The 15,747-nt window shown below is 42.3% G+C and overlaps 1 protein-coding gene across 4 annotated transcripts in view; it reads left to right on the top strand.

Moving 5' to 3' along the window:
- The first annotated feature begins 14,975 nt into the window (after positions 1 to 14,975).
- DIS3L2 (DIS3 like 3'-5' exoribonuclease 2) overlaps positions 14,976 to 15,747 on the top strand; it is a 356,855-nt gene continuing 356,083 nt past the window's right edge. For 2 of the 4 annotated variants that reach the window (XR_011467266.1, XR_011467267.1), the window contains exon 1: positions 14,976 to 15,050. The gene's annotated coding sequence lies outside the window, so the exon portion shown is untranslated. Of the gene's footprint in view, positions 15,051 to 15,295; positions 15,395 to 15,747 lie in introns of those variants that run through there. The other 2 variants (XM_005906404.2, XM_070385152.1) reach the window with 2 other exon arrangements.

Here is a 15,747-nt window from a genome sequence, read left to right as displayed (position 1 = left end):
GCAAGTCAAATGAATTTTTTGATTTCCCACTGCACATAAAAGTTATATTTATACTATACTGTAGTCTATTAAGTGTGCAATAGCATTATCTCTAAAAAAAAAGTACATACCTACCTTAATGTAAAAATACTTTATTGCTAAAAAGTGCTAACCATCATCTGAACCTTCAGTGAGTCACAGTAATAACATCAAAGATCCCTAATCACTGATGCCTAGACTACAGCAATGATGAGAAAGTCAGTGGTATCATGACACCAGAATGTGACCCAGAAACACGCATCTGTACTGTGTCTGGAGAGAAGCGAGGTAGTGTGGTCCCTCTCAGGCCTGGCTGCCTGTACCTGCAGACCTTGAGCTGGTGGGGAAACCTAGCTCAGGGTGAGGGGGAAGAAGCCCTTAGTTTCCTCCAGAGGCTGACTGATTTGGGGTCAGCATGGTCACCTCACAGGTAGCAGCTCCCTGGGGGCAGAAGGAACCAAAAGCAGGAATGGAAGGAGAGACTGGCCTCCAGGCTGCAACTCCCCCAAATGTGGGAGTTTCTTTGTCTTCGTCTCTCCCAAGAATCCCTCCACTCACCAAAGATGCCCCTCCCCAGAGTGTGTTTTCTTAATATGTTCAGTGGCAAAGTGAGAACACTGTGTTAAAAAAAATAAACCCACTGGCAGTTTCCTGGCAGTCCAGTGGTTATGGCTGAATTCTCACTGCTGAGGGACTGGGTTCAATCCCTGGTCAGGGAACTAAGATCCTGCAAGCCACGCAACATGGCCAACAAACAAACAAACAAACAAACAATCACCACGCATGCTAAGTTGCTTTAGTTGTATCCAACTTTTTGTGACCCTATGATCTGTAGCTCACCAGGCTCCTCTGTCCACAGGAATTTCCCAGGCAAGAATACTGCAATGGGTTGCCATGCCCTCTTCCAGGGGATCTTCCCAACCTAGGGATTGAACCTGTGTCTCTTATGTCTTCTGAACTGGCAGGCAGGTTCTTTACCACTGGCCCCGTCAGGGAAATCCAAACAAAAACCCCATGTCTGGAAATAGGTATTTTCAGACTGAAAACTTGTTCTTCTCTGCAGATAGATGGCCTGGCTGGTAGGGAAGATGTTGGCCAATATTTTCGAACAGAGTTCAGGGATGATTTTTCTTCAAGAAGAACAAAACCATGACGCCTGAACCAGGTGAGTGAGTTCACTGTCTATCTTTTCTCTCCATGGTTGAATACTTGCCATCCATAATGTTTAGACAAAAGTATAAATGCTTTTACAGCTTCTGACAAGATACCACTGGTGAATATGATGCTTGATATTTAGTCAAAAATTCTCAGGGACAGAATCAGGCAGTGGGAAGCCCCAGGCTTCCACCTCATGCCTGTCTGCAGGGCCCAGCCCTGTGGATGGACTCCTTGCAGTTGCAGGAGAGATTCTAAGCTGGTAGCCAGAAAAACAGCCTGATCCAAAGAGGGGAAAACAGGAAGGGGGAGCTAAGATGCAGATCTGAGACGGGTGCTTGAACAGAGCTCTTGAGGACAGGGTTGACATCTGAGGACAGCTCTTGATGACATCTGGCTTCATGGTGGTATCCATAGCACCCAGGCCTCTGCTAGGTACCTTGTAATATATCTTCTTGATGATGTATAAGGTAATTGTCTTTATCCTCATCTCACAGATGAGGAAACAGAGACTTGACCAAGTGGTCTGCTCGAGGCCATAGGATGTCAGTGGTAGACGTGGGATTCAAATCTTCCTGATCTACTGTACCTGGTTGTCTTCACACAGAGCAGACACCATGAAAATGTTAGTTGGATGGATGGATGGATGACAGATGTTGGGATGGAGGAAACTGGTAACAGAGAGAGGAGCTGGGTGCCGTTGGGAGACTTATTCACCAGCTTCTCTTTAGTATCTCTTAAATTTTGCACTAGGTGAATGCATTAGTTTATAAAATGAATATATGAAATAACAAGGATTAATATCTTCCAGGTAGAATATAGGCGGCACTAGTGGTAAAGAACCCATCCGCCAATGCAGGAGACAAAAGAGTTATGGGTTCGATCCTTGGGTTGGGAAAATCTCCTGGAGGAGCGCATAGCAACCCACTCTAGTATTCTTGCCTGGAGAATCTCCATGGACAGAGGAGCCTGGAGGGCTATGGTCCATACGGTTGTAAAGAGTCAGACATGAATGAAGCAATGTAGCACACACACAAGTAGAATAAAAGGCCACTCCTGAAAGATTAAAAATCAGCATAGCTTCAGTTTTCATTTCTTCCCAAAATAGTCTAAGCAGCAAGATGCCCTGGCTGTTGTTTCACTCCTGTACATTACGAATAAATGAGACAAACAGAGACAGGAAATTGTTTATAGCAAGAATGACAGAAAATGGTTAATATTACACTTAAAAAATAATCTCATTGGTCTATTTATTTTTGGCTGTGCTGGGTCTTCGTTGCTGCACAGGCTTTTCTCGTTGCAGCAAGCAGGGGCTACTCTTCAGTTGTGGCGCAGGGGCTTCTCACTGTGGTGGCTTCTCCTGTTGCAGAGCACAGGCTCTCGGGCACGTGGGCTCAGTAGCTGTGGCTCCCAGGCTCTAGAGCACAGGCTCAATAGTTGTGGCACATGGGCTTAGTTGCTCCGTGGCTTATGGGGTCTTCCTGCATGAGGGATGGAATCCGTGTCTCCCACATAGGCAGGCAGATTCTTTACATCAAACCTCCAGGAAAGCCCAATATTACACTTTAATAGGAGATTTTACAGATTATTTGGATTGAAGGTCTTAATAGAGAATTAGGTAAACTCATGAAAAAAATATACTCAGAAGAAAATACATTTATAGTATCTAAGATAAGCCTAATAAGTAAAAATTAAGTTATTTATTAGAGCAAAAGGTTGGAAATAATCTATGAATCTAACAATATGCTATAATTATTCTGGTCAAATAGCTACTGGAAAATTCATGTAGGATACTACACATTTACTTAGACTGATGCCATAGAATTGTATTTGTTGACATGTTGATGTGAATATCTTCAAGTTTTTAAAGTGAAAAAGTTACAAAACACTGTTGAAGTATATTCTACTGGAGGACTCACTTTTCAGTTTTCAATTTCAGAACTTACGATAAAGCCACAGTAGTCATGACAATGTGGCACAGGCATGAAGATAGATCAATGGACTAGAATTGAGCCCAGAAATAAATCCAAATGTGTTAATTGATTTTGACAAGGATGATAAGATCATTCAATGGGAAAAAATAGTCTTTTGAACACTGGGACAACTGGATAACTGTATTCAAACAAGTGAAGTTAGACCTCTACCTCACTTCACATACAAAAATTTATTCAAAATGGATCAAAAATCCAAACATGTGTGCTAAAAGCATAAAATACTTGGAAGAAAACATAGGTATAAATTTTCATGACCTTGCATTAGGCAACAGTTTTTCTTAAGATATGATACACTGCTGCTGCTGCTGCTGCTAAGTCGCTTCAACCTCAACTCTGTGCAACCCCATAGATGGCAGCCCACCAAGCTCCCCCGTCCCTGGGATTCTCCAGGCAAGAACACTGGAGTGGGTTGCCATTTCCTTCTCCAATGCATGAAAGTGAAATGTGAAAGTGAAGTCGCTCAGTCGTGCCTGACTCTTAGCAAGCCCATGGACTGCAGCCTACCAGGTTCCTCCGTCCATGGGATTTTCCAGGCAAGAGTACTGGAGTGGTGTGCCATTGCCTTCTCCGTATGATACACTAAGGACAAGCAACCAAATGAAAAATAGATAATTTGGACTTCACCAAGCTTAAAGCTTACTTTTCATCAAAGGACATTATTAAGGTAGTGAAAAGACAACAGTCCAGATGAGAGAAAATATTTGTAAAAAATATATTTGATAAGAACCTAGAATCCAGAATACATAAAGAATTCTTACAATCCAGCAACCAAAAGACAACCTAATTAAAAATGAGCAAAGGACTTGAATAGAAAGTTCTCCAAAGAAGATATACAAATGGTCAATAAACATCATTACTAGCTGTTATGGAAATGCAAATTAAAACTACAATGAGATGCCACTTTACTAGATAGTACTGCATTCGAATGACTGCGTTTAAAAAATGGAAAATAACAAATGTTGTTGAGGTTGTGGAGAAATTGGGACACTTACACATTGTTGGTGGAAATATAAAATGGCACTGTTATGATATGACCCAGTCCATATGACCAAGCAATTTTACTCCTATATGCCCTAAAGAATTGAAAATGTATGTTCATGCAAAAACTTGTACTTGAATGTTCATAGTAGCTTTATTCATAATAGCCAAAAACTGGAAACAACTCAAATGTCCATTAACTGATGGACAAAGAAAATGTGATATATATATATGAATATGATTTTACGATAAAAAAGAATGAATCAGCGATCATATTATAATGTGGGTGAATCTTGAAAACATTATGCTAAGATAAATGGTTTTTCCAGTAGTCATGTATGGATGTGAGAGTTGGACCATAAAGAAAGCTAAGTGCCGAAGAATTGATGCTTTTGATCTGTGGTGTTGGAGAAGACTCTTGAGAGTCCCTTGGACTGTAAGGAAATTAAACCAGTCCATCCTAAAGGAAATCAGTCCTGAATATTCATTGGAAGGACTGATGCTGAAGCTGAAACTACAATACTCTGGCCACCTGATGCGAAGAACTGACTCATTAGAAAAGACCCTGATGGTGGGAAAGATTGAAGGCAGGAGGAGAAAGGGATGACAGAGGATGAGACGGTTGGATGGCATCACTGACTCAATGGACATGAGTTTGAATAAGCTCCGGGAGTTGGTGATGAACAGGGAAGACTGGTGTGCTGCAGTCTACTGGGTCACAAAGAGTTGGACACGACTGAGCGACTGAACTGAAGTGAAGCTAAAGAGGCCAATCATAAAGGGCCATATATTGTATGATTCCATTTATATAAATGTCCAGAATAGGGAAATTCATAGAAACAAAAAGTAGATTGTGATTGCCTAGGGCTGGAAGGATGGGAGGGAAATGATGGCATGGGATTTCTTTTTTGGTGTGGTTAAAATGTTCTAAAATTTATTGTGGTGATGGTTGTACAACCCTGTGACTATACTATGAAGAACCAAATTGTACACTTTAAAATGGTGAATTTTATGTTATGTGAATTATATCTGTTTAAATTTTCAAAAAAGTATATTTCAATCTAAATCCAAATGTATGTGTACCTACCTACGAATGTATGTATGTGTGTTTGTACATATGTATCTACCTACAGGGACTTGCCAGGTAGCTTAGTGGTAAAGAATCTGCCTGCCAATGCAGGAGATGGAAGAGATGCACGTTTGATCCTTGGCTGGGGAGGATCCCCTGGAGTAGGAAATGGCAACCCACTCCAGTATTCCTGCCTGAAAATTTTCCTGGGCAGAGAAGCCTGGTGGGCGAAGGTTCTCGGGGTCACAAAGAGTTGGACATGACTAACACACATTCACTGGAGAAGGCAATGGCACCCCACTCCAGTACTCTTGCCTGGAAAATCCCATGGATGGAGGAGCCTGGTGGGCTGCAGTCCATGAGGTTGCTGAGAGTCAGACACAACTGAGCGACTTCATTTTGACTTTTCACTTTCATGCATTGGAGAAGGAAATGGCAACCCACTCCAGTATTCTTGCCTGGAGAATCCCAGGGACGGGGGAGCCTGGTGGGCTGCGGTCTATGGGGTCGCAGAGTCGGAGACGACTGAAGCGATTTAGCAGCAGCAGCAGCAGCAGCAACACACATTCACACATCTACTTACCAGTCTATCTCATTTTGGGTATTGGAATTACACCTACATTTTAAGTTGCTTCTTCATGTGAATATTTATAATTTATATAACAAAGAAAAAAATAAAAGAAAACCCTAAAATATACATGCAACTGCTAAGATACAATTTGTAAAAGAAGGGATGTAAAATGGTTGCACTTTGTGCAGCTCTGCAACATAAAGATATGGTACTAGTAACAGAATAAAGTGAAAACAAATGCGCAAAAGTGGTAAAACTACATATGAGGCAAAATTTGTTAAACTTTTTTTGTGTTATAATCTTTACCTTTACAAGCAGGCAGAAAGTGAACATATTTGTCTTAAATGAATTGAGGTTTTGTTTATTAACTTGCTACTGAAAATGTTAATGACAACAATATCAAGTCTAGATGCTTTTTCCAAAAAATTCACTCATTCTACCAATCTTCATTGAATAGGTTTTAGATATTTCTTTTTTTTCCCCTAAACTTGTTATTTTGTATTGGGGTATAGCTGATGAACAAGCAATGTTGGGACAGTTTCAGATGAACAGCGAAGGGACACGCCCATACATATACATGTATCCACTCTTCCCCAGATTTTCCATATTTCCTGTGAATTTTTCCTTTCACTCATCTTTTCCTGATGTTTTGAATTTTCTTCTTGTTTGGTTTTATTCAAAGTTATTAATTCCTTTTAATTTTAAAATGTATTCAATTTTAACTTTGAATTGTATTTCTTAATAATTGAAACATTTTTGCGTTTATATAGTCTTTAGGTTTTTGTACGTCTTATATTTTCTTGGCTACTTAATCGACTGTACTTGTAGTTTGAAAATATTATATTAGTTCATTTTAAATTATTTTGCATCTTAGCAGATATTCTTATTTTCCAATTAATTTATTTGATTTCATATTTATTCCTGTTCCTTTAAAAATTTGTTACTTATATCTTTTTTAAAAAATTTAGGTGTAAATTTAGTTGATATTTTTTTCCCTTTTTCTTTCTTGTTACCATAAGCCCAAAAGACACCAGAATTTTCTCAATGCAGCTTTAACTGTGTATCCAGTATCTCTTTTTTTGTTTGTCTTTTAAATAACATTCCCATATTTGGTGTTGCCTTTTCAACCTATTAATAATTGTTCCATCACAGAACTTTCTTCCTTTCTTGCCTGGTCATGTGCATACAGGTGGCATACCGGTTTTCTCCCCAATTTTATTGACTGAGAAAGTATGTGTAAAATCTTTGTGTGCTAGGTCACTTCAGTCATGTCCGACTCTTTGCGACCCTATAGACTGTAGCCTGCCAGGCCCCTCTGTCCATGCGATTCTCCAGGCAAGAATACTGGAGTGGGTTGCCATGCCTTCCTCCACGGGCTCTTCCAGCCCAGGGATCAAACCCGTGTCTCTTATATCTCCTGCACTGGCTGGCGAGTTCTTTACCACTCGTGCTAGAATCTTTGTTTATCTATTGTGAATATCTTTATCTTCAAAATTGCAGTTCATTTCTGTGAAAGCCTAATACACATTTGAGAAAGCTCCCTATTTCCTAATTTTTCCCTTTTGGATCAGATCCTCTAATCACCGTTTTGTAGAAGAGAAAAGGAGGCCCCCTCACCACCACCCCAAGGTGTAGGGACTTGCTGACAATCCCTCAGCGGGGCTGGGTCAGAGCCTGTCTTGGGGGCCAATGAATGGAGTATTGTGGAGAGTTTCTGCCAGCAAGCTCCAACAGCACCCTGCCTTTGCTGGCGCTCCGTTCTGTTGAAAAGCTACAGAGCAGGGGGGCCTTGGGCCAAACAGCTTGTTTTGCCGGACTTCCCCTGCAGCCTCCCTGCTGTTCACAGCATTATACTGACCTGCTGTCTCAGGCTTCTCCGTGGCCCTGCCTGAACAAGGGATTATTTTCTAGGATGCTAGCTTCTCATGAAAACAGTCCTCCAGTGGGTCCTGCCATTGGTGTTCAGGGCATGTCCGGGTTTGCTGGAATCCTGGGATGAACACAACTTATTCAGTCAAGCTGGGACCCGCTACTCTTGCTTTTGTACAAGCCTGACTTATCTGAGCCAGGCTTTTAAATTATTCTCTCCCTTTTCTTAAAAAAAATTTTTTTTTTAAAAAAACAAGATTCATAGGTGTGGATTTGTCTTTTTAATCCAGTCTATTATTCTATTTTTTTAAATAGGAGAATTTAGTCCCTTTACATGTTATCTTATAATTGTTCTAATTGTATTACTCTGTATTTTTCTCAGTTAATAAAACTGTTTTCTCTTTAACTTAAAATAGGATTTCTTTTGGATGCTGTGTTTTTTGATTCATTTAACTAAGATCAAATGTAACATTTTCTGAACAACTCAGCTTCCCTGTGTTTTTACTATATTTTCATTTATCCATCAAGTGACCGTGCACATTTCTTTTTATCTGTTCTAATTTAAAAAATGTTTTTCTTATAAATAGATTCAGAATTCTTTTTGTCATTCTCTCAACTTCTTCAAGTCCTCTTTGGTCAAATCCTCTTGGTTTGGTTTTGGCCTTTAGAAAAGTTAAATATTTAAAAATACACTATCACTCTTAATGACAACCATAGCTTTATGTCATTGCTTTTCAGGCTAGGATATGCATATCCGTGGAGACAGGCTATAATACAGTGCATGAAACTATCACTTCTCCCTTCACTGAAATTTTGCTCCCCTCTCCTCCAGTAAGTCTGCACCATGCACACACACATACATTCCCCGCCCACTCCAGCCCCTAAGAAAGGTGTATACTTGAGTAGCCCTAATTCTACTGGGTGATTCTCTTTCCCTTGCTCAGCTGATTGGCTCCAGTAGACCCCTAGCCCAACTCATAGACTGGCCTGAGCCATTCAATAAGATGTTTTCTGTCTAGAATTTTAGAATTCAGAGAGTTAATCAGGGTTGGACACTGAAAAAGGAGAAACAGATTCACCGGTCACTGAAATTGTTCCCCACCCCCACCCCACACATAAGTCCTTGGAGAAGTGTTGATATCTGAAAAAAATATATATTGGGTTTGGTTAGGAAGAGAAAGTGCCAAGGAGAACTTTGGTAGGCTACAGTGTCTGCTCTAAAAGGAAGAATAAAAGCTTCTTATGTCAATTAAGACCATCATTTACAAGATACTTGGCTATTTTATACTCCTAAAAGCAACTACTATATAGGATAACTACGTGTTAAATAATATTAACAAACACATGAATTTTACTATGTGCCAGGCACTGTTCTAGGTCCTTTACATATATTGACTCATTCAAATCTCACATAAGCCTTATGAGATGCTATCGTCATCATCTACATTCTACAGGTGAGGAAAATGGAGACACAGAGAGGTTGGTTAACTTACCCAAGGTCACACAGCAAGTAATTGGAGGAGTTGGATTTCAACCCAGCAGTTTGGTAACCCATGCCTTAAGTGCTATGCCACACTGGTGCTGTATCAGAGTTGCAACTTGAGAGTGCCTTTTCTCTTACACCGGCTTCTTATGTGGCTGGTATCTAGCAGGACACAAGGCATAGAAGAAAAGTAAAATTCTGTCCTATACATATCTCCCTCTGCAGTAAATTCTCCAGCAAAGAAAAGTATAAGCATTCTGGATTTTGTGAATGAAATATGACTCTTTATTTTCTCATTTAAAGTGCAATGATTGTTAGATGACATTTGCAGTTGCTGAGATACATGTATAATTCAAGTCCAAAACCAGAAAAAATATGCAAGATGGAAGATCAGAGAAATAAAAATCAAAATAAGATGATGAGGGAGTATAAAAATTAAGACAAATTTAAAGCTAAAGATGTGGAAATAAAAATTTAGGAAGAATAACACTGTAAATGACAGCATTTTCTGAAATTCGTATTTAAAGTAGCATATGTAAAATTAAAAAAAAAGAGATAAAAAGGCAAAAAACTATAAAAATTTAAAAAATGAACCTAAAAAGTTAAGAATAATATGTTAATTGAATCCTGATAAAATAAATAGTGAAAATATTTAAAAAGATGAAAATTTAAAGAGAAGTTAGTAGGTTAAAGAGACATTAAGGCAAAAGCTAACACCTATGAGGCAAAAATGGGAATATTATAGAAGAATTTATGTCTTAAAAATTAGGATAAAAATAATACTATGAAGCTAGAAGGAAGAGAAAAATGTAATTTTTTTTGAATTTAAAAAATCTTGTATTTTTACTTTTACAATGAAAAACTATTAAGTATTTTTTTTGTAACTGCTGTATCACACACATGCATAGAAGAAATACACAGAATCAGCATCAGGATTAACAAAAGACAAAGGTCAGTAGGTCAAGACAAGAATGATAAGACATTAGATTCATGGATCAATAAGAAAAAATTGTCAAATAGGAAAAAAAATGAGAAAAAGCAATTCACTGAAGATGAAATGCAAATGACAGTGAATATATAAAAAGCTGCCCAACCTCACTAATAATTGGAAAAATGCAAAGTAAAACAAAATAAGATTGTATTTTCAAGCACAGGACTAGCAGAAATTAAAAAGATTTATGATATCCAGAGCTGGCAGTGATAAGTGCAAATAAGCACTCTCATACACTGTTGGTGGGAGTATAAATTAATAAGCCTATTTTGAAGAGCATTTGGCAGTATCACAAAATTTCAATTTGTAACTTTTAGCCAACAAGAACTCTTTTCCACAGAAATACTTTCACATGAGAACAAACTTATGTACAGGATACTGAAAGCACCATTATTTATGATAGAGAAAATTGAATGCAAATGAAGTATTCTCCAATACAGTAATATTGAATCAATAATTACACATTTGTACAATAAAATATTATATAGATATTAAAAATAGTGAAGCTGACTTTCATGGATTGACTTGGAAAGATCTATAAAACATAGTGTTAAGGGAAAAAATTAAAAGCATATTGGGGATATAAATTTTTAAGACTAAATTTAAAGTGAGATGAGAACAGCATCAGACTATAGACAGACTCCAAGTTGGAAATCATGGTCTGGGTGATCTAGCTGCAGCAGTCTGGGAGGCTAAGAACAATTGATATGGTGATGGTGATATTTTCTGCTTACTCAGAGCCCTCTAAGCCCACCATACTCTGCCTGCACAGGTATGGACTTTATAATGCATCCCACAGCTGATCTGGGCTTGATTAGCTAGTGGTAAAGAACCTGCCTTCCAAGGCAGGTAGACATAAAAGATGCTGGTTCGATCCCTGGGTTGGGAAGATCCCTTGGAGGAGGGCATGGCAACCCACTCCCAGTATTCTTGTCTGGAGAATCCCATGGACAGAGGAGCCTGGCAGGCTGCAGTCCATAGGGTCTCGAAGAGTCAGACACAACTGAAATGACTTAGCATGCATACACGCACAGCTGAGCTAAGACCTTCCAAAGTCACACTCCCAAGCCAGCAAGCACTCTTTTACTTTGGTTGTGGGAATGTGTTCAATTCTCTTTTTTAAAAAAATATTTATTTATTTGGCTGTGCCAGGCCTCAGCTGCATCATGTGGGATCTTCGATCTTCACTGTGGCACGCGGGATCTTTAGTTTCCGCATGCAAACTCTTAGTCATAGCATGAGATCTAATTCCCTGCTGCTGCTGCTAAGTCACTTCAGTCGTGTCCAACTCTGTGCGACCCCATAGACGGAAGCCCACCAGGCTTCCCCATCCCTGGGATTCTCCAGGCAAGAACACTGGAGTGGGTTGCCATTTCCTTCTCCAATGCATGAAAGTGAAAAGTGAAAGTGAAGTTGCTCAGTCGTGTCCGACCCTCAGTGACCCCATGGACTGCAGCCCACCAGGCTCCTCTGTTCATGGGATTTTCCAGGCAAGAGTACTGGAGTGGGGTGCCATTGCCTTGAGCAAGGATCAAACCCAGGTTCCCCGCATTGTGGAGTGTGGAGTTTTAGCCACTGGATTACAGGGAAGTCCTGGAATATATTCAATTCTACCTTAGATTTTTCTTTAACCTATTTGGTAGTCCTTTCACTATCTTTTAACTTCCTTCAAGGTAAAATTAGCAGGTGAAAGGCAATCAAAATGTGTTGTTGAATGAATTTATTCCATCCTATCTCCTTGAAGTTTTTGTGCTGTTTGGTCAGTACGTTGTTCAGACACACACACACACAGCTTTAGCACCTTGCGTCATCTCTGAGGTTGTAATCCCTTCTTACTGAACCCAAGTTACTTGGTTATTTGCTCCTTTCACCGCAATTGGTGGCAATGGAATTGGGTGGGGGAAATGACACAGTCTATAGGACTTGTTCTTGGACTGGGTTATTAGGGTGAGAGTGTGGTGATGAGGGAAAGTGGAGTCAAGAGTGACTCCTGGGTGTCTGGCTTTGAGACAAGGTGGATGTTAGTAAAGGAGAAACCCAAGTTGGGGATGGTGGTGGTTAGAAATCAGGATTGGCACGGAAAGCTCTGGGGCAACAAAAACTTAGACTTCATAACAGACACAGTTCCTCCTAGGGCCAAAATGGAATTCTCCTGGAGGCAGCAGATGGCTCATCTCATATAAGAACCAGGCACAGTAACTCTGATCCTTCACTGATATCTTGGGTCTTGGGGGGCATTCCTCTAAGCCATTAACTGGCATCCATCAACCAGAGACCAGACAGACAACATCACTTGGAAACTTCCATGCCCATACCACTCTGAAAATACAGAGTTCACCTACAATTCCCTGCAGTTCTCTAAGAATATGCCCTTCATAGCAATGATAAATTTCTACCTCTTGAAGCATCATTGAGATGTCCCAGAAGCCTAGCCAACTTGAGCCTAATGAATTACCCTGGCCCTTCAATAGAACACAGTTCTTTAGAATAGATGCTATATTCAAGGTTGCCAGGAGAATGTGGGGTGGGCTTTATCTTATACTTCATGTATTTGGGTTTCCTTTTTCCAGGTTACAAGTTGACTTTGTCCCTCCTTTTCACAAAAAATTAATTGATTTAACTTTCTTTTACTGAGTTGTAACCATTTTCTGGGCTTCCCTGTTGACTCAGATGGTAAAGATTTCACCTGCAATGCAGGAGACCTGGGTTCAATCCCTGGGTTGGGAAGATGCCCTGGAGAAGGGAATAGTTACTCACTCCAGTATTCTTGCCTGGAGAATTCCATGGAAAGAGGAGTCTAGCAGGCTATAGTCCATATGGTTGAAATTTCCATGGGGTTGATGTTGCTTCTAGGCCCTCTGGACTGATATGTTGGGTGTCCTAAACTCTTCAGCTACACATTTAGAATTTCATGGTTTCTTTCCATGGATGCCTGGTCACATCCATTGTGGACAGATTTAGCAGTCTCTCAGAGAATTATATTTCTCTCTCGGGCATACACGTGCACACACACACACACACTGTAATATTTGTGATAACAAAAATTGATTGGAATTATGGACTGGGATATATGTTTTTGGGGCAAGCCTCTCATTTCAACTCACTCCAGAGTGTGTTGCGGTTACCCTTTGGCCCAATTGAAGAAGCCCAGGGTGCACTTCATTTAGACGACTTGGGGATATGTCTACCTAGCCCTGTAGCCTTCACACTGGCTGAAACCACACTTTCTGCCTGCAGCCCAATCTCAGTGAGATATCTCTGTTATGGACAAAAGTTGTCTTTCTCTCCTATTCCTGTTTCTAATTATTTTTGGCTTCACTTCCCATTTCTGGCCCTGAAAGCCCAGCTTCTATGTTTTCAGTCCTTTATCTTTCTTCTGGATCTTCCCACCTCTCGCTCCACTGGGCTCTCTCCCATCTACTGAGTCCCTGGGCCTCCATCACACTCTGCTTCCTACCCTTGCTGAGTTTCTTCCACCCTCTACAGTTTGAATAGACAAGTAAGTTCTGCCCACAACACACCTTTGCTGAGGGTTTGGAAGGGACTTGTGTGAACATTAAAAATCAGAGGCTCAGGGGTTCTTTTATTCTTTAAATAAACATCGATTGAGGCCTTTGCATGTGGCAGGCACTGTAGATGCAAGGTTAAATAACAATATCTTCCACCTTCAAGGAGATTGGTTATTAGTAGAGGAATTCTGAAATTTTCAAATACAGTGACAGTGCTTTTAGATACATCAGGCATTCAGGAACAATTTAATGTTATCTCTTTCCCTTGTTTCAACTAGGAGCATATGGTGGTGGACTCTTACTACACAGATTCAAGTCATTGTCAGCTTTGACAACCCAGTCCTGAATTTTGATTTTTCTATGGTCACCACTGGGCTCTGGATCCACACAGCATTTGACACTGGTGATCACCTCCTTACCGAAATTCTTCTGCTGTCTTCTCAGCAGTCTTTCAAACGAACAAGCTGCCTGCTCTTTGGGGGTTCTTTTTCCTTTGTGCACACCTACGATATGTTTTCTAGGTTCCAGCCTTAACCATACTCTCTTCTCTACAGTTTCCAGGGGAGGCCCGTACATACCTTTCTTTCAGTGGGTTTCTCAACGGGGAGCCTACTCTCCTCCCTGGATCACTCTTCCCTACCCTTTTAACTTGGCTGAGGTCCCTACCCCTGGCTTTTCCCCACCTGAGTCTGGGTAGGCTCGCCTCGGGCTGGCTCCCCTACCTTTCTTCACTCTGAGCATCCCAGTCTGCAGGATACTGCCTGCCTGCCTGCCCTCCCACCCGCCTGTCCGTTCAGCGGGCAGGAACCACGCCTGGGTGGTCCACCTCGGTATCCCAAGGCCAGCCCTGCACCTAGCTAGCTCTGAGCAGGTGTAACCGAGCGTGGAGTAAGTCAAGGGATGAGTTAAACAAACAAACAAACAAAAAACAAAAACCAAACTTGTCACAGGAAAGGACCGGCAGGCTACACCCGGGAGCTAGAAGCTGCAGCCCGGCGGCGTCGGGGGCGAGGATAGCGGGGGTTGGGGGGCTATAGGGGGATAGGAGGATAGGGGAGTGGGTGGTGTGAGACGCAGTTCAGCAGGGCACGGTACCGAAGACTGGGGCTGGGCGCGATCAGGAGCAGGGGCGGGAGGTCGCCCGCCAGCCGCTGGCCCGGGAGCAGAGGGCCGGCATCTAGAGCCACTGGCTACAGCCTGCTGCCGGGAGAACCCTCCGCTCGGGCTCTGCTGCCGCCGCCGCAACAGAGCTACCGCGGACCCACGGCCGCGGCCGCGCGCGCTCACCCCTGCGCTTCGCTTTTGGCCCCTCCCGGCCACCGTTGCTCTCTACAACTCGGCGCCCGTGACCCGGAAGAGCATTCTCCTTAGCAACTGCGGGACGGCGGCGGTGCTGGCCTCCCGGGAGCCACGGTGAGGCCTCCCCGCCCCCTGCCCCCACCCGCGTCCGCGCGCCCATCTCGACCCCTCCCCAGAACCGACCTCGGGGCTGCCCTTCAAGGCCACCGCAACCCTTCGGGGTGGTGGGGGCACCTGCGCCGGCGGCCAGGCGCAAGTGCTCTCTGTCTCTGGCATCGATTCTCCGGTCCTGGCGTCGTCTCTGCCCACCCAACGCCCCCGGCTCAGGGCCCACCTGGTCTCTCAGGCCCGGCTCCTCGCGCCTGAGCCTCGCCGGCCCTCCCTTGTACCCAGTATGATGCCCCGGGAGGAAAAGTAGAGTTAAACAGCCTGTTGCTGTCCAGGGGACGCTTCCCGAGGTTCGGGTTACCTGTGGACGCGTTCTTTTGGGTCCCGATACAGATGTTTGGGATTGACAGGGGAGGGACGCCTTAGGATTCCTGAGCAGCAGCGACTTTGCTGTAATACTTGATGTTTGCCTGTTGCTTTGCGCCTTCCAGAGTGGTATACTTTTATCTGCTTCGTTGATCGTGGAGACTCATCTAGTTCAACATTTCGAACTGATCCTTTAGCTGGGGATTAGCTTTCTGGTTTTTAGTTTATTTGTGCTGTGCTGAGTCGAGTCGGAGTCTTTGCGACCCTGTGGACTTGTAGCCCGCCAGGCTGCCCTGTCTATGGGGATTCTCCAGGCGAGAGTACTGGAGTGGGTTGC

The sequence above is a fragment of the Bos mutus genome, chromosome 2 (genome assembly GCF_027580195.1).
Source record: "Bos mutus isolate GX-2022 chromosome 2, NWIPB_WYAK_1.1, whole genome shotgun sequence".
Lineage (NCBI taxonomy): Eukaryota > Metazoa > Chordata > Mammalia > Artiodactyla > Bovidae > Bos > Bos mutus.
The sequence above is the reverse complement of the archived record's forward strand: the minus strand, read 5'-3'. Positions and strand labels throughout refer to the sequence as shown.